The 26,911-nt window shown below is 42.4% G+C and overlaps 1 protein-coding gene and 1 long non-coding RNA gene across 3 annotated transcripts in view; one reads left to right on the forward strand and one right to left on the reverse strand.

Annotated features, from left to right (window-relative positions):
- The first annotated feature begins 16,951 nt into the window (after positions 1–16,951).
- On the forward strand, positions 16,952–26,268 carry Gm41083. 2 transcript variants are annotated; one of them, XR_874076.2, is made up of 3 exons: positions 16,952–17,220; positions 18,277–18,417; positions 26,207–26,268. It is a non-coding gene; the product is annotated as a predicted gene, 41083 (long non-coding RNA). The 2 variants fall into 2 exon arrangements; XR_003950939.1 differs by lacking the exon at positions 16,952–17,220 and having other exon boundaries at positions 18,175–18,417.
- Gm32966 (predicted gene, 32966) overlaps positions 21,134–26,911 on the reverse strand; it is a 172,925-nt gene continuing 167,147 nt past the window's right edge. The window contains exon 4 of the transcript XR_003950938.1: positions 21,134–21,247. The gene's annotated coding sequence lies outside the window, so the exon portion shown is untranslated. The remainder of the gene's footprint in view (positions 21,248–26,911) is intronic.

Consider the following 26,911-nt stretch of genomic DNA (forward strand, 5'->3'; position numbering starts at 1 on the left):
AATACACCACTGTTGCCTCTCATCCCTAATAACCATGGCTGTAATGGGCTGTATGCTCCTCCTTTATTTTGTTTCTTTGGTATGAACAGGCCTTAATTTCATCTAGCCTCTGGCCCAGGAAGAGTGCACATTTAAAGGGACTCAGATAAATGCTGAGACACATCAAGAGCTGCTGGGCATCCAGGAAGAATCTGAGTGCAAATTTCTCTTTTCCTGATGGGTCATCATGACTAATTACATGGAGATCAGTCAACAAAATTGTAAAAACTTGGATACAAGTCTACAACATGTGTTCTGCTTTGACTTGGGAGGCCATATCCTTCAGACCCACACTCCAAAAGGAGAGTGTTGCTTAAATTTCTCCGGCAAAGTTTGCTACCTCCAGGAACTACTTTTCTACTAAGTTGCCAAGGACAACCACAGGCTGTAAGGCTGTGCTACAAAATGAGCAGACTAAGAATTTTGCTTTGCACAGTTTTTGTGGTTTGATTTTGGTTTGAGTTTTGATTAGTTTAGGTATTTGGTTTTTCTTGTTTTCATTCAAAGTTTTGTTATTTATTGGTTATTTATTGTTCTTTTAAGTAATTTGATATTTTGATAAGGTTATACACAGTACATATTGACTGTCAGCTTTCAGTTACAATTGAGTACATTGCATTTATTCTTATGACTAACACAGTGATCTCCAACTCTTCACTCTAAGAGCCTTGTTATTTCAGGTGTGATCATGAAATCCCACAGATATCAGACCCAGATGGATCTCTGCACTCTTCATGGGACTTGGGCTCCATAGTTTCTTCTGAGCCAGACTGAACTACAAAGTCCTTCATACATTCAGTATGGAGAGTATGTCCAACTGTCTGGATAGGAACTTAATGATGGAAAACTTACCCATGCTGCATCGTTGCTGTCAAATATTTAGCTACTGTATTTAGAAAATACTGTGGATGATGGTGTTGAACGCATTAATGGCAAATACATCAGTTTTTCTGTAATAGCTCTCATTAAATCAAAGCATAGTCTAAGGGAATAAAAAGCTGTCAGAAAACACAGCAGTGTATGCTTCTGCTTTCCTTCAAATATACAATCACTGGAAACTGCAAGTAGAGATAATAAATTCCACAATCTTTTGGGGGATAGGTTTCTGTGGGGGTCCTTCAATGTTCATTTTATTACTTTATGATTCACCTGTGTCTGCCAAAAAACATCATTCAAAAACAATGAAGATTGTAATTAGGTATCATCCTATAAAATTCTAACAAATGCCTTTTTTATTTGATATTTTCTTTACTTACATTTCAAATGCTAAACCCTTTCCTAGTTTACCTTCTGAAGATCCCCTGTTTACTACACCAACCCCTGCTCCCCAACCCACCCACTCCCTTCCTCCTGGCCTTGGCATGCCCCTCTACTGGGGCATAGAACATTCATAGGACCAAGGACTCTCCTCCCAGTGATGACCAACCAGGCCATCCTCCTCTACACATTTACCTAGAGCAATGAGTTCCATCATGTGTTTTCTTTGTTTGGTGGTTTAGTCCAAGTGATCTCTGGAGGTACTGGTTAGTTCATATTGTTGTTCCTCTTATGGGGCTCTAAACCCTTCAGCTCCATAGGTCCTCTCTCTAGCTCCTTCACTGGGGACCCTGTGCTCTGACCATTTGATGGCTGTGAGCATGTATTTCTGTATTTGTCAGGCACTGGCAGAACCTCTCAGTTGGCAGCTATATCAGGCTCCTGTCAGCAATCTCTTGTTGGCATCCGTAGTAGTGTCTGGTTTTTCTGGTTGTTTATGAGATGGATCCCCAGGTGAAGCAGTCTCTGGATGGTCATTCCTTCAGTCTCTGCTTCACATTATGTTGCTGTCACTCCTTCCATGGGTATTTTGTTCCTCATTCTAATAAGGATCAAAGTATCCTCACTTTGGTCTTCCTTTTTCTTGAGTTTTGTATGCTTTGCGTTTTGTATCTTGGGTATTCCAAGGTTCTGGGCTAATATCCCCTTATGAGCAAGTACATGTCATATGTGTTCTTTTGTGATTGGATTACCTTACTCAGGATGATATCCTACAGATCCATCCATTTGTCTAAAAATTTCATGAATTCATTCTTTTTAATGGCTGACTAGTTCTTCATTGTACAAATGTACCGTATTTTATGTATCCACTCCTCTGTTGATGGAAATCTTGGTTCTTTCCAGCTACTGGCTATCATAATTAAGGCTGCTATGAACATAGTGGAGCTAGTGCAGATTCAAGGCAATTTATATACTACATAGCCCATAAATCAATGTTGTTACTTGACTTGAAAGGGACACAGCAAGTCAGACTCATCTGTCATTTGGGGACAATAATCTTAAGAGTAACTTTTAGGATATTTCAAGTTTAAGACAAGCTTAAGTAGAGGACCAAAAGGGGAACGTGGCTGTTATCAGTCTGCAATCAGTTGACCCCTAGAAAGGTTGTTATATAGTTAAGTGCTATATGACTCTACAAATCCTCTTGTAAGGGGTCAGATTAACCCTGCAATTGAAAACATTACCAAACCAGGAATGTGCTATGCTGAGCACTCACAGAGAGTTATGAGGAGCTGCCCTAGGCTCCTTTTACAGCAAGTAAAAATAGACAAAGAGATCAAATATCCTAATACCACAAGATGATAAAACTGACAACTGTAGATTGCACTCAGTATCAGGGAGTTTAGATTCTTGTGCATCTACAGATTGTCATGCAACATCTGCATCAGGGACAATACATAAGGAGGTGGCTGCTCAGTGGCATGACAAACAACCAAGAAGAGCCATAGCCTCTACCCCTCTGCTCTGGATGCTGATACTAAAAGGTTTTAGTTTGTCACCACCTGTCCCAGGACTGCTGGCATTGTTTCTTGCATATGTTTACTCTAGCACTTGTCTAACTTGGGTACAAACCCAGAGGACAGTCCCACAGCCCACAGAGGAGGCTCCACTACCACTCACTCACTCTATGACGACCAGGATCTTAGGATCCCAGGATCCCAGAATCCCAGGAGTTAGTCACACAAGAATCTTAGAGTCTCACAGGCAACTTTTCTCCCAGGAACTGCGACACACCCAATTCTCAGGATCACAGGATCCCTGAATTTTACACCTGTATCCTTATAGCTTTAATGGTCAAGGACAAGGATGCAGCTGGGACTGAGCGTGTGAAGAAGATGCAGGACATGTTCAACGCTGAGATCCTGTTGTCTAGACATTCTTAAGCTCTGCAGATGTGGGCTCACAGATGCATCTTTGCACTCAAATGACATATACTGTTTTTAAAATTAGAATTACCTTTAATCTTGCTTCTTCCTTAGAGAAGTGAGGTAGGATTTCTTCCTTGGGGAAACAATATTTTCATGCTTTCTTAAGCACTTCACTTTTACTTTGAAATCTTTTGAAATGACTTCCTGAAGATGAACAAACTGTGATTCACTAGGCTCATGTTGAATCCCCTTCAAAGTCTTGTCAGCAGACTGATCTGAGAGTAGGGACCAGATGTCATTGTCATAATTCTGTTCAGGTTTGTACTTTAAACATTTGCTGAATATGTGCTCGCGGAATGTTTTTTTTTTCCCAGAGGTCTTGTTTTCAAAATAACTCTGTCTTTACATATTACAATGTATGGATTAAGAAAAAGGGGCAACTACTTACTAATTTTCAGTTAAATATCTTCTTATGTGTTCCTGTACTCACACAATCACTAGAAATTGTTAATCAGTCCAAATCATTTATTTTAGTAGAGTAGACTATCACCATGAACCAATATACTTAGTTTACTATTGATGACTGTGTTGATTACAATAAATACATGAATGATAGGACTGTACAGATTATGGGCTTAATTTTCTGGGTCCAGTGCAAATAGCTGGGAGAGTTCAAACTAAAATTAGTAGAAATAGCAGAATACTATAGAATAATAATAATAATAATAATAATAATAATAATAATAATAGAATAGAATACTAACAAATCCCAAAGATCCAATATTCTCCTCAAGTCTAAGTGTTTGTTCTCCCCTTTACCAGAACTCAGAAGAACTCTGTTCATCCAGGTCTCAGGTCTCACCCAAAATACAGACCTGAACCAGCTGTGGGCAAGTGTTCCTGTGTTGTTGGCTGACCTCTGCCTCAGGCTTCAGAGACACTGGAGGGGCAGCCTTGGCCTTCAGGTGGCAGCCATTCCAGGTCCTCTGTCAGCTAATGGAGTCTTCCACAGAGGCCTGTCATATCAAAAATAGAAGCTTGGTTATTCCAAAGATTGTGATGCCACTCTACAGTCATGATGAGTTGGTTACATGAGACCATACAAGTTAACTAATATCTGTATGACTGTTTTCCTTATTTGAAAGTGAGTAATGACATCATCTGAGGAGTGGTTGCTAAGAATAAAATCACTGATTAATGTGAATGATAGGTCTGTACAGAGCGTGGGCTTAGTTTTCTGGGTCCAGTGCAAAGAGCTGGGAGAGTTCAAAACAAAACCAATAGAAACAACAGCAATACTAACTACAACAATTTTTAAAAAACCTTCTGAGTGCTGGAATTACAGGCATGTACAAACTCTACCTTATAATAAACAAACAAACAAACAAACAAACAAATATCCCTATTCCATTTCTAGCAGTTGCCTCAGAGAGAGCTGTGTGACATTTCATGCTGCTTCCTTTCCCCAGATAGCTCAGGTCTTCAATTCTCTACCAGGTTAGCTGGACCTAAGATACTGTAGTTGACCTTCTTGGTGCCATGGTATAATTCTGCAACAATCCTTTTGTTGGTAAAATTGAGCCTGTATAGAGTAAGCCCCTTGTTGGTGGTACCAGGACCATTTACGCAAGCAAACACAGGCAGAAATGTGGAGATAAGGTGTGGAGTAGAGAATGAAGCTAAAGCCATCCTGAGCCTTCCCCACCTGGAGATACATCCCACATACAGACACCAAGGCCAGACACTATGGAAGAGGCCAATAAGTGCTTTCTGACAGGAGCCTGCTACAGTTGTCTCCTCAGAGGCTCCACCTGAGAGTGACAAATACAGAGGCACATTTTTGCAGCCCCTCTTTGGAATGCGCATAGAGTCCCCAGTAAAAGAGTTGGAGAAAGGACTGAATGAGCTATAGGGGGTTACAAGCATAGGAAGAACAACAATGTCAACCAACCATATCCCCTAGAACTCCCAGGGAATAAACCACCAATCACACGTGGAGTGACCCATGGCTCTAGGCAGATGTGTGCCAGATGACAGCCTTGTTGGACATCAATGGGAGAAAAGGCCCTTGGTCCTTTAAAGGCTCGATGCCCCAGTGTAGGGGAATGCTAGGCTAGCAAGAGAGCACTGTGTGGGTGCCTGGAGGAGCACCCCCATAGAAGTAGGTAGAAGGGGCATGAGGTAAGTGGGTTTTAGGCAGAAAACCGGAAAAATAGCTAGCATTTGAAATGTAAGATTAAAGTGTTTTAAAATAGAAAAAGAAATGATTTGAAGACTGAGAAATTAAACTAGACTCATGGACACTTAATCATGGACAAAGTCATGAATATGCAATGCAAAAAGAAACATCTTCAATAAATGTCGCTGGTCTAACTTGGAGTAAGTATGTAGAAAAATGAAAATAGATGCATATTTGTCACCTGGCACAATACTCAAGGCCAGGTGGATTAAAGAACTCAACATAAAACCAGATTCACTGAATCTAACTGAAGAGAAAGCAGGAAAGAGCCTCAAACTCATGGGAATGGGGATAAATGTCATAAACAGAAGTCCAATAGCTCAGACTCTAACATCAAAATTTATAAATGGGCCACAAGAAACTGAAAAGCTTCTATAAGACAAAGGGCATAGCCAATAGGACAAATTGGCAAACTACACATTAGGAAAAAAACGTTCACCAACAATGTCAAGGTCTGCCTGATCCACAGTCAGGACTATGAAGCTCAACCCTATCTCAGAAAAGCAAAGCGAAACAAAAATAAAAATAAATGTTTGTCAAGAAAGCACTAGGTAGAAAAGTACTCTCGTCTGTCTGAAATGCCCAAACGTGGTGGTGTGTGCTGTAGATTCAGCTACTCAGGAAACTGAGGCAGGAGGATGGTTTGAGGTCAGGGATTAGGTGGGAAGAACATAACAGACCCTGTCTCCTTATAAAAATAACCCAAGTAACCCAAAAAACACCCACATCTGTAAAACAAAAAGCCCCAGAGTGTAAAATAAGTGCATAGGTATGTGTGTGTGTGTGTGTGTGTGTGTGTGTTTCTGTGTGTGTGTCTGTGTGTGTGAGAGAGAGAGAGACAGAAACAGACAGACAGACAGACAGACAGAGAGAGACAAAGAGAGAGACAGAGACAGAGAGACAGAGACAGACAGAGACAGAGAGGTGGTGCTAGCCCAGGGGAGCTTAGAAATCGTGACCATCTTTATTTCAGCTTCTAGAATGGTGGTTTTACCCGCACGGCCATCACATTCATTTGAGAACATTTTCTGTACCACACATCACCACTTTTAAAATCTTTTTTAAACAGGAGGATCTTATAATGCGTTTGTAAGCATGGAGTTTCTGCTGCTTCCCAATTTTAATGTTTCGCATATCACGTGTTTATAATGCACTGAAAGTCTCAGCTTTGTCAACCACGATGTCAGTGGTTCTTTCTCAACCTGTGGGTCACAACCCCTGTACAGGATATCCTGCATATCAGATATTTACATTAAGACTCATAACGATAGCAAAATTACAGTTAAGAAGTAGCAATGGAAATAATTTTATGGTTCAGGTCATGAGGAACTGTATTAAAGAGTGACAATTACAAAGGAGGAGAACCACTGCTCTGGCCAATCATATCTGACTCTGTCTGTTCCCAGAGCAAGGCAGGTGCTTTGTAAATGTGTGCCTGTGTCATTCTGCCCACTTTCTCCATTTCTCTCCCGTGTTTAATTCTGTGTACTGTTTTTTTTTTTTTTTTTTTTTTTTTTTTGTTCTAAGCACTCTGTCTCAGGCTTTGTTTTGGTCAAGTATGGACAGGCGACTGTGATCTAAGAAGGTTATGTTGATCAGGCAAGATGTTCAGATAGGGCACACCATGTGATCTCCCGGACATTCTCACAGCAATGCTGAGGGAGGAAGTAGATGTTCTCTTCACATCCACCATAACAACCCCAGAGGGTACCATGATGACACTCTCTCCTGTAAGGCCCATAGAGAAACTCAGATTTCAACTGAGTGACAGCTGCCACTCAGGGGATCCAAGTGAGACACTACTAGTTCTGGGTAACATAGGCACAAAGGTGCAAGTAGTTTTTATTCCTTTGGCTTTGTGAGGCAATGTCTCTCAAAGGCCTTGAACCCCTGATCCTTCCCACCCTTTCAAATGATTTCTAAAGACTGAATAATTATCAGGAATTTTGAATTACCTTTTCTTTAAACTGGGTTCTCTTGCAGACTTGGGCTATGTTGTGTTTTATTTTGCTTTTCGTTTTCACTTCCACAGAGTTGAAATGTTTTGGGTTGAACAGTATGTTAGAATGCAAGGGAAGTCTGTCAGTTCTTGGTGGCTTTAAAGATGGGAGGGAAATGATGAGACCCTTGTATAACAATGTTTGAAAACATATTTAGATGGTTTCACAATGAATACATTATTGTGAGAACAGTGTTGATACCATGAGCCTCTGAATAATTCTTTTTTTATTACAGTGTATGTGGGTTTCCTCTTTCCCTTCCCTCCTTCCCTTTACCTCCATCTCTCCCTCCATCCATCCCTCCACCCCTCTCTCCCCCCTTTCTTTTCCTCCCTGCCTCCCTGCTTTCTTCCTTCCTTCCCTTCCTTACTTCTATGAGCTTGCATAAAGGAGGAACAGAGCCAGGAGAAAGAGTGGAGGATGCAAAGATAGGCGGTGATGTCACACCTCACATTTTCACTTCTGTTTATAAACTAGTATGTACATTATTCATGATTTTCTCTAGTAATATTTTTTATATTTTAATGTTCACAATTGTATTACAAACATCCTTAAAAAGGAGATACTAGTAGTATGAATGCCTATGAAATTGGCTCTGTTACCACATGCAAGACATTAAGGAAACTACTAAGTATTTATGAACACTCAACATCAAAACTTTAAAAATCTAAGTATATAGTAGCCTCCAAAAAACCTCCAGCTTGCAGATGGTGGTGGAGTAACCATTACTGCATCACCAAGGAGGCAGGAGCAGGGAGATCTGTGTGAGTGTAAGCCTAGCTTGATGACAGAGAAACTGCTTCAAACAAACAAATGAACACATAAACAAACCCTGGGGGGAGGGGGAGCTACAGACTGTATTGAAAACTTCTTTCTCTACCACAGTACTAGGGATTGAACTCAGGACCTTGTGAATATTAAGTTAGCACTGCAAGCACCCACTACTGAGCTACATCCTGATAACATTCAATAAAATCCATTCATACGTGTATACAATGTATCTTAGTTGTAGTCATTCCTTGTTCACTCCCTCTAGCATTACCACTATCACCTCCTGCCGCCAACAGGTCTCCCATACACTTGAACCTCCACACTTCCCTCAACAAGTCTCCTGTATTCCTCCCAACTTCATGTTGTTTCATAAAATCACCCACTAAGTCCAACTGGTGCTGCCTGTATATATGCATGCCTGCTGGGTCATACACAGGGGTGTGGGAAACCTGCCAATGGCCACCTTTCTCAAAGAAAAGTGGCTCTCTGTCCTTTAGCAGTTATCAGTTGCCATTAGCAACTCAGCAAGGGAAGGGGATGGGGTATTGAGAATCCCTCCCCCTCCACAGTGGAAAGTTTAACTCTCTGGATCTTGTGAAGGGCTTGCATGGGTAAACACAGCTGCTGTGAATGTCTGTGTGTAACAGCCATGGTGTGTTCAGAGGCCAGCCTCTCACAGTATTCTTCTCCATTCATCAGGTTTTTACACTCACTCTTTTCGTAGCTTCTTCAATACTGTTTCCTAAGCCTTGAAGTAGGTAGGGATCCTATAGAAAACAAAAAACTGTATGATATTTATAGAGAAGCCAGTGTCAAGCTGTACTTAAGTTTCACATTTCTAATGAAATAAGTAACTGGGCCTCCACAAATTCCATGGGAATCGCAGACTAACCATTTGGTTTTCCTCTGCCTCATTTTCTCCTCCTTCTCATCCTCCTCATCTTCATCCTCCTTGTCCTTACCCCGTCCCTCCTCCCTCTTCTTTTTCTCCTCCTTTCTCTTCTTGTTCTCCTCCTCCACTTTCTTCTTATTCTCCTTGTCCCCCTCCCCTCCTCCTCCTCCTCCTTCTTCTATATCCTCCTTCTCCTCTTCCTCCTCTGTCTTCTCTTCCTCCTCTTCTTCATCTATTCATTCTTCCTTGAGCCTCCTGGCCCACCAGGGCCCTTCTATCTTGCATCACCTCTGCCCTCTCAAGGCATGCAATATCCTGTAGCTCATACTTCCTTTAGTTCAGCTGCCTTCTCTTCACATGGTGGTCTATCTTGGGCTGTCTGTTCAGAGCACATCTCACCCAATTTCCTTGCTACATTCCCAGTGGACAAGCCCCGGGATCCATTCATGATCTTTGGACAATATTCAGAATGAAGCAGGAAGATAGCAAGCGGTAGTCTTTTGTGAGTATCTGAGTCTTCATTCTTCTTCCGTTCCTTTCTTATTTCCTTAAGAGGAACATAATTCTTCATCAGCTATCATAGCCTCAGAGCAAGCCTTGTCACTTGGAGCTGTATCTTCAGGTTTCACCTTTTCCTTTGCAGGCATGAAGGTCCTCTCCAAAAACTCAGCAAAGCTGGACTATAATCTAGGCATTTCTTTCTGTTCTCCTGGAAGTCTGCAGGAAGACAGCTCCTGGGCCTTTTCTTCCTCCAGGCACCCAAGTCTCCTTTACCCAAGGAGACCCAGGGCAGGCAGGGGCAGTGGGGACTCTACCTGAGTGGGCTTTTTCCTGAGTCCAAACCAGATGCTTCCTTTCCTGACTATTGTCAGCTGGCTTCACTTTTCATACTATTTTAAGCTTTAATTATCTTTCTCTCCTTTGGAGCAAGAATTTTGGTAATAAAACAAGATACCAACTCTTATCTCAAGTTAGTAATAAAGTTGTTGCCTACTATCTAGAAATGTACCTGCCTTTTCTTTTTTCTTTCCTTTTCTCTTTTCTTTTCTTTTCTTTTCTTTTCTTTTCTTTTCTTTTCTTTTCTTTTCTTTTCTTTCCTTTTCCCTTTCCTTTCCTTTCCTTTCCTTTCCTTTCCTTTCCTTTCCTTTCCTTTCCTTTTCTTTTCTTTTCTTTTCTTTTCTTTTCTTTTCTGTAAAACGTGGCATTTTACAGGTTGGGATGTAGCACCGTTGGTGGAGTGTTTACCTAGCTAGTATATACAAAGCCCTTGTTTCAATCCCTAGCACTGTGTAAGGTAGGTATGGTGTCTCATGTCTGCAATCTCAGAACTCTACAGGTAGACGTGTGGGAAGCAGAAATTCATCCTCAACATACAGTGAGTTTCAAGTTGGCCTGACCCAGAAGAACACAGGGGAAAAAAAAGCTGACGTCTTCTCTCTCTCTCTCTCTCTCTCTCTCTCTCTCTCTCTCTCTCTCTCTTGCTCTCTCTTTCTCTGTCTCTCTCTGTCATAATTTTTTGGTAGAGAGAAGGAAAGAGATGAACATGTATTAAGTTCCCTGCTATCTACCAAATTTGTATATTAGTTGTTTGTTAATATATAACAAACATTAAATTGTATTCAGAACCATATTTTAATTATTATCTTTGTGTGCTTGGATCTCACGACAGTGATAGTGAGGTGCTTAACTACCGTTTCTGTGACAGTAAATTATTTAAGTTTACTCTCTCCCTCTACAGCACAACAGTGTGTAGTTTGTATGGTTCATTTGTTGTTGGCTTGTTGTTATTGATGTTGTTTGTGTTGCTGATGCTAGAGTCTGGGGCCTTGTACATGTTGGGCAGGCAAATGCTCCACCACTGAGCCTCCAGCCACTTTGCTGGAGGTTTTTGTAGCTGTAGATTGCACTGAAGAAGTCTTTCAGCTTTTATATTTGGAAAAGATACCACGGCACGATACACAGCTACAACCAATGCACTAAGATAAATAACCAACCCAACAGAGTGACATTATGATGCAGTAGTTGTAAGAATCAATTTAAAAGATATATCACCTCATCCTTGGGTTTGCCTATGTTCTCATCTGTGAGATTAAAAATCTTTTGAAACATTGAATGAAGCCTCTCATCTATCATCTACTGCCATTAAATATCAAATCTTCACAGCTGAAGAAATGGACCAGCCGATATCTGGAATTTTCCTCCCGTCATTCGAGAAAGAGTTCCTGACAAAGGACAAATTGTTTCTACTGGTTTCTTTCCTGGGATTTGATTTTGGATTGCATGTTCACTTTTAAAGATGCTTGTTGATCTCTTCGTGGACCAGAGATGGAGGAAACACTCCACTCTATTTATTTTTTCACCACAAGATTAATTCAGGTCAATCTCAGCTCTCAGGTTTGTTCTTGTAGTGGTTTTGAAGGTTTCAAAGGAAAGGTTGCTGCATGGATTGCTATGAAGCTGTGGATGTTTGCAAGTGAGTTAGAGAGTGACTTCTACAAGCAGATCAGATTGGTGGCCCTGGTCTTCTGGCTGTTAGGGGAACACCACTTTGGCCACTGATTCAAAGAATGTTCTGTTGAGAGCATTTGCTAAGGGGGTTCTGATGATGACAACTTGTTGATGTCAGGGAATTCCAGGGACATAAGCTCCCTGAATCACTGCTTTCATTGGAAAAGTAAATTTTGGCCAGAACAATTCTGTGCTGGCTAACTTTATGTCAACTAGGCACCAGCTGAAAGCATCTGAGAGGAGGGAAGCTCAATGGAGAAAATTCCTCCACAAGATCAGGCTGTTGCTATACCTATAGGACATTTTCTTAATTAGATTGGTGGATGCGGTCCCAGCCCATTGTGGGTGGGACCGTCACTTGCATGGTGGTCCTAGGTTCTATAAGAAATTAGGTTGAGCAAGCCATAAGGAACAAGCCAGTAAGCAGCATTCCCCAGTGGCCTCTGCATCAGCTCCTGTCTCCAGATTTCTATACTTTTTGTGTTCCTGTCCTGACTTCCTTCCATGATGAGCTGTGATGTGGAAGTATAAGCCAAATAAACTTTTCTTCCCAAGTTACTTTGGTTATGATATTGCAGCAATAGAAGCTCTATATAACAAATTTCAATTAAAAATTCATTTAACAAACCAACTATTAAATCTATTAGGATGTATGTTGGCACATGATAGCAAGTAGGACTCTAAATGTTAATTTCTATGATAAGGGTTTGTTATCCCCAAGCACCAAGGAAGTGCAAATCAACCACAGTGACATTCTGCCTCATACCCCATACCTGTGAGCACAGATATCAAAAACAGAGCAGAGAGATCAGGCACTGCTGACAGCATACAGTAAAGGCATCATTCTGTGTCTCTGCCTTCCCTCTGGGGGTCAGGAATGCCACCAATGTGCCACTTGGGGAAGGCAAAACTCAGGGATATTAGGCTGTGTTTCTTCCTAGCCCCTGGGGTGCTGAGCCACATTGCTCAGGGAAGGCTGAAACACAGTCACAGATAGGGGGCCAAGCCTGTGTTTCTCTGGGTGAAAAGAGCAGGGTTGGGGGGAGGGGGAATCCAGTGGAGGCTGTGGTTCTCAAAGTCCTGGGAACCCAGAAGCTCCTGGGAACCATGAGGAGTTGAAAATGGTGGTCCCAATCCTCCTGTGTACCCAGACACCACTGGGGACGTCAAGGAGTTGGGGATAGGAATGTTTGGTTTTTTGTTTGTTTGTTTATTATAAAAGCATACAAAAGTTAGCCAGAGTTGGTACATGCCTGTGTTTCTGCACTCAGGTTTTTAAAAAATTGTTGTTGTTAGTATTCTTGTTGTTTCTATTAGTTTTGTTTTGAACTCTCCCAGCTCTTTGCACTGGACCCAGAAAACTAAGCCCATGCTCTGTACAGACCTATCATTCACGTTAATCAGTGATTTTATTCTTAGCAACCACTCCTCAGATGATGTCATTACTCACTTTCAAATAAGGAAAACAGTCATACAGACATTAGTTAACTTGTATGGTCTCATGTAACCAACTCATCATGACTGTAGAGTGGCATCACAATCTTTGGAATACCCAAGCTTCTATTTTTGAGATGACAGGACTCTGTGGAAGACTCCATTAGCTGACAGAGGGCCTGGAATGGCTGCCACCTGAAGGCCAAGGCTGCCCCTCCAGTGTCTCTGAAGCTTGAGACAGAACAGGAACACTTGGCCACAGCTGGTTCAGGTCTGTATTTTCGATGAGACCTGAGACCTGGATGAACAGAATTCTCCTGAGTTCTGGTAAAGGTAAGAACAAACATTTAGACTTGAGGAGAATGATGGACCTTTGGGATGCAAGTCTTTCTTTTTTATTTATCTTTGCTTTGTACATAGTTTATATCAAAATCAACTTGTTCTATACTCCAGACCTTACTTAATCAGTCTGACAGAAATTTTGCACCCTCTGACAAACATCACTTCATCCCTCTTCTACCTTTTTCCCTGGACCATCATTCTCAGAGATGAGCCATTCTGAGGGAATCCTAATAGCCCCAAAGGTAGTCATCTTTGGCACTTGATCTTTAGGAAAGTAGGCAGAGTTCTGCCTCAGATGAAAGCAGATGTTCCTCTTGGCCTCCAACTTGTCTGGAAACCTTTGGTATTACTTCTCCCTTCTCATCTTATTTGGACCTAGATCCCAATATTTCCACACAGAACAGAGGCTGAAGATTCTTAACGATACCTTGTGGTTTATTGTTTCTGTTTTAAACACTAGGTAGAAACTCCCATGACCTCCCAAGACAAAATGATTTACAATTTGAAAGTCAGTGACCAAATGCCCTATTGTCTCCTCCCTGGAGAAATCATGATTAAAAATTAATAATAATCCATGGTGGTAGAATGTTGCTTTGTTTGTTTGTCCGTTTATTAGTTTTGGGGTGGTGGGTTTTTTATTTTGTTCTGTTTTTTTGAGACAAGGTCTTTCAGTGTAACCCTGGATGTCCGGGGAACTTACAACATAAAGCAGGAAGGCTACAACCTCAGAGAGATCCACCTGCCTCTGCCTCCCAAGTGGTGGGATTAAAGTCGTGCACCACCATATCAGGTAATAATGTTTTAATTGCCTAAACTATATCTCATAAAGCAAAGAAAAACAGAAGTCAAAATTGCCTCACTGTAAAGCTACTTTCATGATTAATTAAAAGCAAGGTACTCATCAGCTGACTGTGTTCTGTGTTTGCTAAATTTAGAGAACAACTTATAGCCATTCAGAATTAACAATGAATATACATGAATGTAAAACAAAATAAGAAATCCATTACTTAGTCAGGAGACATTTTTGACACACAAAGCTTTCTGACCTTGGCTGAGATGATTCTTTTATTGGTTTTTTTTTTTTTTTTGGTTTTTGTTTATTTGTTTGTTTGTTTGTTTCTTTTTGTTTGTTTGTTTGGGTTTTTTTTTTTTTTGGTATTTTGGTTTTTTGGTTTTTTTCTGAGACAGTGTTTCTCTATGTAGCCCTGGCTGTACTGGAGCTCACTCTGTAGACCAGGCTGGCCTCGAAGTCAGAAATCTGCCTGCCTATGACTCTCAAGTGCTGGGATTAAAGGCATGCACCACCACTGCTAAGCAGGCTGAGATAATTCAATGGCTGAAAGTCATGGAGACAGTTCTCATCCGAGTGTACCACCATATGACTGACCATTATCCATGCCACCTTGAAAGTAGAGCAACAATCTCCAGCCATTGAGGCATAATGAAATATTACTCTACTCACAGGCCAACAAAAGGCGCACACAGACTTATTCACATTCAGAGTTTATAGCAATGTCCTTTCAGACCATTGATACCTACGAAATGCATATGAAATACCTACAGCACCAAGTCTAAAGGGGACTCCACCTCACAGGGAACATACAGAAGGTTAAAGAGGCAAACCAAGAATGGAAACCTTACTGCTCCCAGTTGCCTTTTTCAAGCCAACATCTCTTTCAAGCCTGCAGATTTTTTTGCCTTTGGGAAATTAAGTTGGACAGAAAATCATCTTGCTTATCACACAGCAACCTAAATGTAACTACCTGAAGTCCTACTCAGCTGACAGGAGAAGAGATACAAGTGAAAAATAGAATGAGTAAAGAGGAAAAAAAATGTACCTAGTCAATAGGAAGACAAACAAAATGGACCAAAGACATCAAAAAGATGGAGGTGAGGAGGGCGCTAAGATACAGGAGATCACTGTCAATCTACTTGCCCTTCAAAGCACAGTCTTAACCCTGAGCTGGGGCAGTGCCAGCACACATCTTTTTCTCTGTCTCTCTGTCTGTCTGTCTGTCTGTCTGTCTCTGTGTTTCTCTGTCTCTGTCTCTCTCTCTCTCTCCCTTCCTCCCTCTCCCTCCCTCCGTGTCTCTCTCTCCCTCGCCCCCCCACGCACACACACACACGTCCTATTCTTTACATTAAAACTTGTCATATACACTACCCCGCCCCCAAAAATGGTGAGATTAGTGTACTGTCCTAAAACCACCAATTTCCTTCCACTAAACTGATTAATTAAATGATCTCATACTGTGTTATTTCAACCAAATGAAACTGTCTACACTTTGCCAACTTTGAACTGCTGAAAGCAATTTGGCACAGCTCATCTGAATGGCCTACTGTCACTAAAAAGAAGGAAGTAAATATACAGAAGGCCATTAGGGAATAGTCCTACTAGCAGTTTTTAAACAGAATATATTAACATTGTATGTGTGTAGAAATATCTACAAATATAAAAATAGACAGTGATATTTTCTAAATGTCTATTTTTTGAGAGAGGGTCTCACTATGCCACTCAGGTTAGCCTTGATCATTAGGCAATCCTCCTGCATCAGTTTCCCTGGTGCTGGGACTATAGGTATATACCATGTTATTTGGTTATCTTAAAAAATGTATAAATGCATATATATATATGTATATGTATATATATATGTGTGTGTGTGTGTGTGTGTGTGTTTATATGTATATATATATGTATATATATATATTCTTACATGTATGTTGTACATAAATAATATATAACACTTGTAAGTGCATAGAGATTTTCTGGAAGCACCGCAAGAAAACATCACTTACGATTGCCTCAGAAAGGAAACCAGAGATCAGTGGAAGATGGGATTTCTCTCATGGCTAGAATCCTTTCCCGTAGCCTCTTGTATTGTTAGTATGTGTGGGTTTGAATATGCTTGGCCCAGGGAGTGGCACTATTAGGAGGTGTGGCCTTGTTAAAGAAGGCTTGGCCTTATTGGAAGAAGTGTGACAATGTGGGGGTGGGCTTGTAGACTCTCCTCCTAGCTGCCTGGATGCTAGTCTTCTCCTGTTTGACTTTGGAACAAGATGTGGAATTCTCAAATATTCCTATACCATGCCTGCCTGGATACTGCCATGCTCCTGCCTTGAAGATAATGGACTGAACCTCTGAACCTGTAAGCCAGCCCCAATTAAATGCTCTCCCTCTGTTGCCTTGGTCAAGGTGTCTCTTCATAGAAATGAAACCCTAACTAAGACAGTATGTCTGACTACATACATGTCTTATTGTTGTTTTGAGATAGGGCCTTACAAGATAGGCCAGACTATAGTCAAATTTACCATCCTCTTGCCTCAGCCTTCTGAGCAGTATAATTAAAATACCCATTGCCAGCTTTTAAAATATTTTCAATTAAGAAAATACCTAGACACTTTTCAAATGTTTCAAGTAATGCAATGTCCATTTTAGTATGCAAATATTTTAGTGTATCATGAAATATTTACAAAAAGTATTTCAAACAAGGTTAATTACTTAAACTCTGGCCTTTTGTTAGCTTGGATTTGAGACAGAGTTTGATGTAGCCCAGGCTGGCCTGGGACTCCCTTTGTAAATGAGGAGAGCCTTGCAGCACTGATCCCCTGCCTCTATGCCCTGAGCATTAGAATTCCAGGTGAGTGACACTGCACCTTGTTTCTATGCAGTACTGGGAACTAAATCCAGAGCTTCATGCATGCTAGCAAAGCAGTCTACCAGTGAGCTGCCTCCCCAGCCCAAACTGTTCTGCACTGTTCACTGCCTGCCAAACAGGGGAATGACCCCGGGGATCTTCAATGGGAACTAAAGTAAGTGGGCTTTGTTCCAATGATAATATTCACATTGCAAGTATTTAATAACTATGCAGTCATTCATGGAAAGATATTTGTGTGTGTGTGTGTGTGTGTGTGTGTGTGTGTGTGTGTGTGTGTGTGTGCCCGTGCTCTCGCGTACATGTCACAAGAACATATTTGATGAGGTCAAGGTCAGCTGTCTTCTTCTCCTTCTCCTTCTCCTTCTCCTTCTCCTTCTCCTTCTCCTTCTCCTTCTCCTTCTCCTTCTCCTTCTCCCTCTCCCTCTCCCTCTCCCTCTCCCTCTCCCTCTCCCTCTCCCTCTCCCTCTCCCTCTCCCTCTCCCTCTCCCTCTCCCTCTCCCTCTCCCTCTCCCTCTCCCTCTCCCTCTCCCTCTCCCTCTCCCTCTCCCTCTCCCTCTCCCTCTCCCTCTCCCTCTCCCTCTCCCTCTCCCTCTCCCTCTCCCTCTCCCTCTCCCTCTCCCTCTCCCTCTCCCTCTCCTTCTCCTTCTCCTTCTTCTTCTTCTTCTTCTTCTTCTTCTTCTTCTTCTTCTTCTTCTTCTTCTTCTTCTTCTTCTTTTTCTTCTGTGTAGCCCTGGCTTTCCTGGAACTTACTTTGTAGACCAGGCTGGCCTCAAACTCAGAAATCCACCTGCCTCTGCCTCTCAAGTGCTGGGATTAAACCGGGCATCACTATGACCTGCAGCTGTCTTCTTTAGTCACTTTGCTCTTTAATTTTTGGACAAGGTTGATCCTTAAACCTGAATCTCTGATTGGCTTGGCCAACAACTCATGGGGATCCTCCTGTGAATGCCTCCCCAGCACCTGTCTTTTATGAAATGTGGTAGAGGGGTCTGAATAAGAATGACTGCCCCCATCCCTGACCCCTCCCTACCCCCACTCCACACAAGCATGCCCCCAGTCTATGGAATGTAAACACTTGGTCCTCAGTCAGTGGCATTATTTGGGAAGGAATTAGGAGTTTCTTTCTGGAGGAAGTACCTCACTTGGGGGGGTGGCAGGGTCTGGGAATTTAAAGCTTCACACTGCTCTCAGTTGGCTCTCTCTGTTCCAGGCCTTCAGTGCATCATGCTGCAGCTTCCTGCTTCTACTGCTATGCCTGCCTCATGCAGCCATGCCTCCACACCAGGATGACCTCTTATGCTTCTGGAAGTAAAAGCCCCAAAACAATCTTCTATAAGCTCTCCTGGTCAAGGTATTTTTATCACAGCAACAAAAAGGCAACAAAGACACATGAGTATTGGGGATGTGCCTCAGTTCCTCCACTTAACACAGCAAGCACCTTACAGACCGAGTCCTTGCTCCTCCCCTCAAATATTTTCAAGTTCTATGAACAACACACTTACCTATGGGCCATATGCCTACCTACACTACTCTATCAGGAGCACATTTACACATGTATATGTTAGCATGTTGTATGTATAAGTGTGTGAATGCAGAACTAAACACACTATTAGTAATCCTAACCCATCATACTTAGAGGGTCTTGATGTATCTTCAGGATGACTGAGAAACCACTGTTAGTGAGGCCTCAAAACCAACAAAGCCTTAGCCAAATCTGGGGCCTGTGCCTCTATTCAAGCCTCTCTCACCTTATACTCCTAGGGAGAAGATGAGGAAATATCTTCATTCTCCTAAGGGTGCTTCTCTTCTTACCTGGATAATTCCCAAAGACTAGGAACCCACTGTTACCTTTAGTAGCTCTACTTAAATTACCTCCTCCACAGACCTCACCTTCTCCCCTCAGGAGCAGTATGTGAGCTAAGAGCCACCATGATGGGCACCACAGCACGAGGTACAGCCTGGACTGCCACAGTGATGGGCACCACAGCACAAGTTACAGCCTGGACTGCAGGAGGTGGGCTGTGAGGCAGAGGCCCATTAGTCTTAGCAACTTAATACTCTGACTTCAGATGTTTGAGCACAAAACAATTTTTTATAAATACTGACATATGAGCCAGTGTAAAATGCAGATTTCCTGATATTCTGATATGAATATCAGAAGCAGTATTCCAAAGTTAGATAATTAGCCATAATCATGGCAAATGTTTGTCAGAAAGTCAAACAGAAAACAAACAAACAACCAAAAAAACAAAACAAGAACAAAAAACAAAAAAACAAAAAAACAATAAAAAACCCAAATACCTTTAATCCCAGCTCTCGGGAGTTAGAGACAGGCAGATTTCTGAGTTTGTGGCCAGCCTGGTCTACAAAGTAAGTTCCTGGACAGCCAGGGCTATACAGAGAAACCCTGTCTCGAAAAACAACAACAACAAAAAACAAACAAACAAAAACATTTTCTTAGATTTATTGTAGTCTTCATAAACATGCTTTATCCAAAAATTAAACAATACAATCTTTCAAGTTCATTAAGCCCACAACTTAAGAGTGCCCTCTATCAAATTTTTTGTTCAATCTTACTTCCTCAGTTCAACTTCTACCATCCCTAATTTTTTTCAAATGGCATGAATCTTACTAGCTGATATTGGTATTAATAGGCATGGAATTTTGACCATTGCATATAAGTATATGATGTGCCATTTTTGAAACCTGCCATTTTTCTCTTTAACTCACTTTTTCAGGTTTGTTTGTTTGTTTTGTTTTGTTTTGTTTTTTTCTGAGACAGGGTTTCTCTGTATAGCCCTGGCTGTCCTGAAACTCACTTTGTAGACCAGTCTTGAACGCAGAAATCTGCCTGCCTCTGCCTCAGGAGTGCTGGGATTAAAGGCGTGTGCCACCAACGCCTGTCCAGGTTTTTGGGTTTTTTGGTTTGTTTGTTTTGTTTTGTTTTGTTTGAATAAGTTTTCACAAGTTAAAAGTATGGTTAGCTTTAGTTTTCAAAAAAATCAAAATTCAGAAAAATTACAAATGCTATGAAATTCAAATCTGTCTCCATTAAACAGTAGTTCCAAGATGTCTGAGTAAACATGGCTGAAGCAACCTTTGACTCTGGTAACTGAAGTCATTGTCATGTATACATCTACTGAATTTTAGATGCCAGCACACGCTCAAACAAACACTAATCCAAACTGTTTCCATGTAAGACTCCCATAAGCCTTAGGCAGCTAATTGTCATGAAATGACTGTAGATGAATTGCTTTTGCAAATCTGTTACTAGAGGGAGCATCCACTAATTTAATCATTTTCCTCCTCAAAATCTTGTTTTAACTCCTCCACTAACAACGGACTAGGTGTTGAAGACTTCTAAATCATAAGAACGTTAGAATATCTAAGTCCCTTAACATCCAGTAGCCTCTGACTTTATTATTAAAGGAAAGCTCAACTTTGAGATTAATCAGCACAAAAATGCCACAAAAGCACTACCACACCCTGAAATACCCTAAAGAAGTTAACTTGTGATGAACCACCATGGATGTCTGAGCCCTACACTTTGAGGGAACCTGCAACACAGAAGTCTAGGCAGCCTGTGGGCACAGCACACCAGAGAAACTGACTGAGAGGCTCAAGCATCTTGCTGTGGGTGGGAAAGCACAGTGGCTGGCAGAATACAGCTTCCCACAGGGCTTCCATAGCATGCAGCACATGGGTGAATAACCAAACTCCCTTTAAGTTTCCTAAGTTGGAACTTGCCACCCGGATTTAACCGTGCTCCAAGACAATTGTTATGATGGCTAGACAAGTGTTCCAGAACACACCCTAGATATCTCTTAATCCCAACTCAGGAATCTCTAGAGCACTTTCGAGTCCTCTGTGCGAGGCAACGCCCCATCCAGGCCGCGCCCCCGCACCCCTCCTCCTGATACCAATTGAAGGGACCTCCCAGAGCATTCCCTCTGCCCAAAGCCCTCTCATAGGTCCCCGGCCAAGCCTTACCTTGGTCCCCATCTGTCCAGAGGTGGACACTTTACGGATCAGCTTCTGGGGCCCCTCATGCTCCGATTCACTCTCGAACGAATCCTCACCAGGTCCTGCAGCAGTGGAAAACTCTCTGGCCCCAGGGACAGCTCCTCCTGCAAGGCCTTGAGGGTGGTGCTGGCTGCAGGCCCAGGCATCCTCTCTGATTCCTGCAGGGACACAGCAGTGCCCCGAGGGGCTATGGTCAGCTTCTGGGCTCTGCCTGAAAGTCTGAGCCTGCTCCTAGCTAGCACCATCTTCCATGATCCCCTCTGCGCAGCACCCTGGACCCGGGACCCTGGATCACAAGTGTCCCCTGCCTAGACCTCTTGGGTCCTCTGTGCACTTCACGCCTGGGCACCCAGCCTTGGGATGTTCTGGTGTTGCTGACCCAGGATATGACCAGCACCAGAATGAGATGACAGATGTTGAGATAAGCCTCAAATGATCTCCCTCTTATTCCTCCTAGGGTCTGGAGGGCTCAGAGGGAATGGAGAGTAGAGATAGGCAGGGGCATGATGCAGCAGGCCAGGCAGAGGAGATCCTCCTCCCCTTGTTCTAGGCAGCAGGAGTGAGGAGAAAGCTCCTGAGGGAAAGGGGGACATGGGGCTATCTCCTATGTTCTGGGGTGCACTCTGGACCCAGAATCCCTCCACATACTCGGACCACAAGGTCCCACTCCAGCTAAGTAAAAGTTCCCTCTGCACAGGAGAAGAACTCGGTCTCATGGACCCTCACTCAGCACCATTGCTAGGACCTTACCTCCCACCTCTGCCTGGGGGTTCGGGGCCTTTAGGCCACCTCTACAGTGCTGTTTAGTTTTGGGCCCACCCCCATCTGGCGCATTAGGTAGAGAAGAGCATTTTCTGGGAGGTTCAGCTCTGCTCTGAGAGCTTTTGGTTCAGAAAGAGTGATTCCCATTGGCTAACAGGAAGCTGGGAAGGGCATGGTGAGGACTCGGAAACAAGAGAGGACATGCATGCAGCCCAAGATGACAATATGCCGAAATAAATGTCTAGGCTAAAGCGCCCATCCAGAATGCCTGGAAGAATGCACCGAACTACGTGAACAAAGTATAAAGCAAAGAATATATATACACACATCCACAGGAGAGAACACCACTCCCTGGTGCAGACTAAAGTCTGAGGAAAGAGAATCCACAGGCTGGAGCCTCAGCTCCCAGGCTTCCCTGGCCAGCTGCTTCAGCACAGCCACAGGGAAGAGCTACCTTGCAGCAGCAGTGCACAATGCACATTCGACCTCAAAATCCTACACAGGTGGGGGAAGAGGGGCTGAGGGAGAGGGTAGGAAAAGGACAGGCTTCCTGCTGTCCACCTTAGAAACCTTCACAGTGCTGTTAGTGATTTTCCAATGGTGAAGTCCCTACCGACTTGGGGGGGGGTGCTCTCTTCAGTAGATCAATTCTTTTAGCCCTTCAGGTTCCTCCCCTAGTTTGTCACTTAGCCTTGACCTTGAAAATTCCTGGAAACTAAGATTTGGGGTTTTGATTCTTTCAGGTTTCAGGTGCAACCTTAAGCCCAGCAATGATCCGCTGCCAGCTCTAAGAGATTTTAACTACACTGAAAATGTGAAATCCCTTTCAGTCTTTCCGCAAGAGAGTGCAGCCATGTTTCTCAAACACAGAGACAGCCTCTCTTGTGCTTCAGTTATTCCCTTTAGTGAGAAAAACATGGGGTGAAATGGACTTCAAAAGTCCTTCTGGCCCTATAATATGAACTTCTGTACCTACAAGTACACACTGCTGAGAACTTTCTAAGAAACAATAGCATTAAATGGCCTTGGTCGGAGATCCAGATCAGTGCCTAGAGTACAGAAGGCCCATACACGGCCAAAAACAAAATAATGCCCTTTTATTGACCTTTGTCTTAGTCTGACTATTTGGTCACAGACAAGTCAAGACAAAGACCCCTAGTAAAAGGCCTAACACAGTTCAGACTTTTCCTTTTAATGTAAAGAAGACAGAGGGCACAAGCTGGGACCAAAATGTGATTATGATTCTAATGTTCTCTTCCCCACACTCTATATAGTGAAAGGTCACTTTGGCAGCTATCCTGTATTTCAACCCACACATTAAACTTTCAGGTTTTATATAGCAACATTTCCCAGAATCCAGTCAAGGGTGACTGAAGTGAAAGGTGGTCTAAGGCCCATGCCTATTTGGTGAAGAAGACGGGTTCCATTTCTTACTCTTTCAAAGGATGCTGATTGCTTAAAGACACATTGCACAGCTTCATATCCAGGAGCCAGGCAATTAATTCCTCAAAGTGCAGGTATCTGTTACTTATAAAAACCTAGCTTTGCAGCCCGCTCTGATCAACACAGAATTCAGTAGCCAGCTCCTAAGGCCTGTAACTTTGAAAAGCAAAGCCAGTCTAAGCCAGTTCCTGCCAAGTAAATGACTGCAACTCTACAACATCTGCAGCTGTAGAGGAAACCCAGGATGGGTGGAAATCCTGTGTAGGCAAAGAAAGGAAAGCTGCCTCATTTCCCACTAAAGGCAGCTCAGGGGAAAAGCCTGGTGGAAGCCCATCACTTCTGGGAAACTTTCAAGGAATCCCCAATTTAAAATAGTTTCTGACCTACTAACTGCTTCTCCTAGTTAAAAGCTTTCACAGTGGTTCTCTGACCTAAGGGACATGCACTTGCCTTTTCTTTGTTCAGTTTGTTTCTTTGTTTTGAGGGAGTCCCCTAGTACACCTCAGGCCCAATCTGACTTGGAATTTATGGCAGGTCTCCAGCATCAAACTCTATTTCTCGAATTGGCTACTACCATTTCAAATACATGGCATATTGTCTCATTTGGTTTATAAAAAGTTCCTTGACTTTCTTTAGTCTTTTAGATTTTCAAATAATTTCTCCCCTGCTGCTCACGAATTCCCTTTTACTACTGTTACTTTGAGATCTTCATTGGTGAGCCATTGTAGTGCACACCTTTGGTTACAGAATTCCAGAGGCAGAGGTCAGCAGGCCTCTGAAATGTGAAGCCAGCCTGGGCTATACAATGAAACTTCCATGTAGAACATATCACTAATCTTGTTGAAAGCTTGCATGTTGGAGTTTAAGAAATGAGTGGTCCCAAGAGCTGGAAGCCAGTCTGGGCTACATTGTAACAGGCCCGCAAGGGCTACACAGCATGAACTTGTTTCAAACAAACAAACAAACAAACAAACAAACAAAAGCAAGAAAGAGTCTTGGCCATAGAGTGTATAGATGCTACAGTCAGGGTTATACAGAAAGGAGTAAAGCTGAACCCCCAGTCAGTTTTCTTCTTAATAAGGTGCCATACCATCACCCCCAAAGTACAAGAGACATAAGCCAAAGATGATTAAAACTTTATGAACACTCTATTACTACTTACAGGTATTTTGAACTAATCAATTGCTCACAAGCAGAATCATGAGTCACTTAAAGTGTCTAATCCCATGTCCTACGGTTTTACCTTCAATTGTGATAGAACTTAAGAGTTATATGTCATATCTTGAAAACCATGAGTGGGTACTTGAGAAGCAATGGTGCAGGGCTCATGTTCCTGATCAGTCCAGAACCAAAGGACTACAGATGGAACCAGCACAGACTGGAAGGCTGCCCAGGCAGCAATATGGAACTGACTCAGCAATCACTATGTATTCCATAGTCAGAACTTAACATTCAAAACGTTTGCCCTGGGTCAATTTTCTTAGTTGTTACGCCGATAACAAAACATTCCGTGAGCAACAGTGCTGTCGATTACAGGAACTTCTGTGGTCCTAGCCAACAAGGCCAAAGACTCACCATCCAGGCAGAAAGGGGAACTGTACAACCTCTAGCTTGTATTGTGGCCTTTTTGCTTTGAAACACTTCTCTTTCTAAGTGTCCATTAATTCTGGACTATTAACTGGTAAACTGCCATCAGCTAATGCCAACAGGTATAGAACCATTTGAAAATAAAAACCAATTTTAGGCAATGACGTATAGTCAAGCCTCTCTCCACTTAAGGTATTTTATAAATACTCCCACATTTTTAAACAGAGCTCGAATTCTAACTACCTATCTGCTACCCACTCCCACTCAAGATTAAGGACTGCTTTGCTAAATATCTTCCAATCGCTCATTCTCAACAGCAAAACACTTTGATTCTCCTTACTTATTTACTTTAGTGATGCTAAGGCAAGCCTTGCACTGGCATATGCTCTGTCCCAGATCTACATCCCAGCCCCCATTTTTTCTTCTCCTGTCTCTGGATCCAGAGTCTCAATATGTAGCTTATGCTGGCTCCCCAATCTGGGCCCTCTTTCCTCACCTAGTTGTTGTGAATACAGGTGTGCAGCACCACACCCAATTCCCCAAATACTTTTTGGGCTAAAATTTAAATTATGCCTATATTCACTAACACTGGACTATATTCCAAAGCTAGCAAGAAAGAAAACCAAGAAACTTACTATGCTAGCAAGTATCTCCTCTAGGCTCAAGACTTAGCCAGACTAATGCTAAATAAAGCTAATATGTATCCAAATGTATCTGATTAACTTAATTTCACTCCCTCACAGAGAGAATGGCAGGAAGTCCCAGAAAATCTTTTTTTTCCACATGAATCTCCAAGGAATCTTTTGTTTTTCTCTCTGAATAGGAGAAATCAGGCCATCAAAGTTTAGGCTCCATCAGGAGAGAGGGAGAGAGGGAGATAGAGGAAGAGAGAGAGAGAGAGAGAGAGAGAGAGAGAGAGAGAGAGAGAGAGAGAGAGAGAGAGAATGAGAATAAGGGAAGGGAGAAGGGAAGAAGGGAGAAGGGAGAAGGGAGGAGGGAGGAGAGAGACGAGAGAAGAAGAGAGAAGATGGAAGAGAGAAGGGATAAGAGAGGAGAGAAGAGAAAGAAGAGAGGAGAGAGAAGACAGAAGAGAGAAGAGAAAGCATAGTATGCCTTGGTTGACTGATGAAACAAAAACATCTATGAGTATTTTAACCTATATGTCTTTAACATTGCAGACCTATTGCTTAGGAAGTCTTTCCATCCAGAAAATAAGCATCAGAGAGTTAGTCAGCTGTCCTTTCAAAATAGGACAAGAGAAATATACTCTTCTGCATTTTGGCCAGAATAAACCTGATAATATGCAAAGCTTCTCTCTCTTTTAGGGGTGATGATCAGAATGGTCTCAAGCAACTCCAGAATTTCCACACCAAAGCAGAAGGCTTATGAACTCAAGGACCAAAAAGTCCAGCCAAGCAGCTATTGAAGCTAAATCTAAAGGCAGATTCATCAGTGCAGCCAAATCCCCACTGAATCTAATGGAAGAGAAAGCAGGAAAGAGCCTCAAACTCATGACAAAAGCAAAGTATGTTGAGCCCTTTGGTGTCCAGTGCACACGAATCTATGGGAGTCTAGATATGATAATCCTCTAGAACATTCTTTAGGAAAGCAGCAGGAAAGCAGCAGTATGCTCTAAGGTACCTGTGTGACCTCACTTACCTTTGCCAGCTTTTTGGGTTTCTCTACTGCTGGTCTGAGAACAATTGGAAACTCCTGGAATAGATGTCTCATATCTCATTTCCTTTGTCATTGTTAGTATACTAGTGGGAGTAGGTTTGATGGAAAAATACTCTCAAGAACATTAATAAAACAAGTGCTTCATATGGACCATCAGGACGAAGTACCAAGTTCAAGGACAGTTCTGCAAGAACTGCTCAAAGACAGCCAAGTGGAGCAAGAAGAAAGCCAAGCAGAAGTCATTCATTCCCAGCACCCTCAGCACCTTTCTCCAAGACAGGGTCACTTAGCTTTGGTAGGAAAAGGGATGACCTGAGATAGCTGCTCCATATTCCTTCAGAAAAGAAGCAGAC

The sequence above is a fragment of the Mus musculus genome, chromosome 14 (genome assembly GCF_000001635.26).
Source record: "Mus musculus strain C57BL/6J chromosome 14, GRCm38.p6 C57BL/6J".
Classification (NCBI taxonomy): domain Eukaryota; kingdom Metazoa; phylum Chordata; class Mammalia; order Rodentia; family Muridae; genus Mus; species Mus musculus.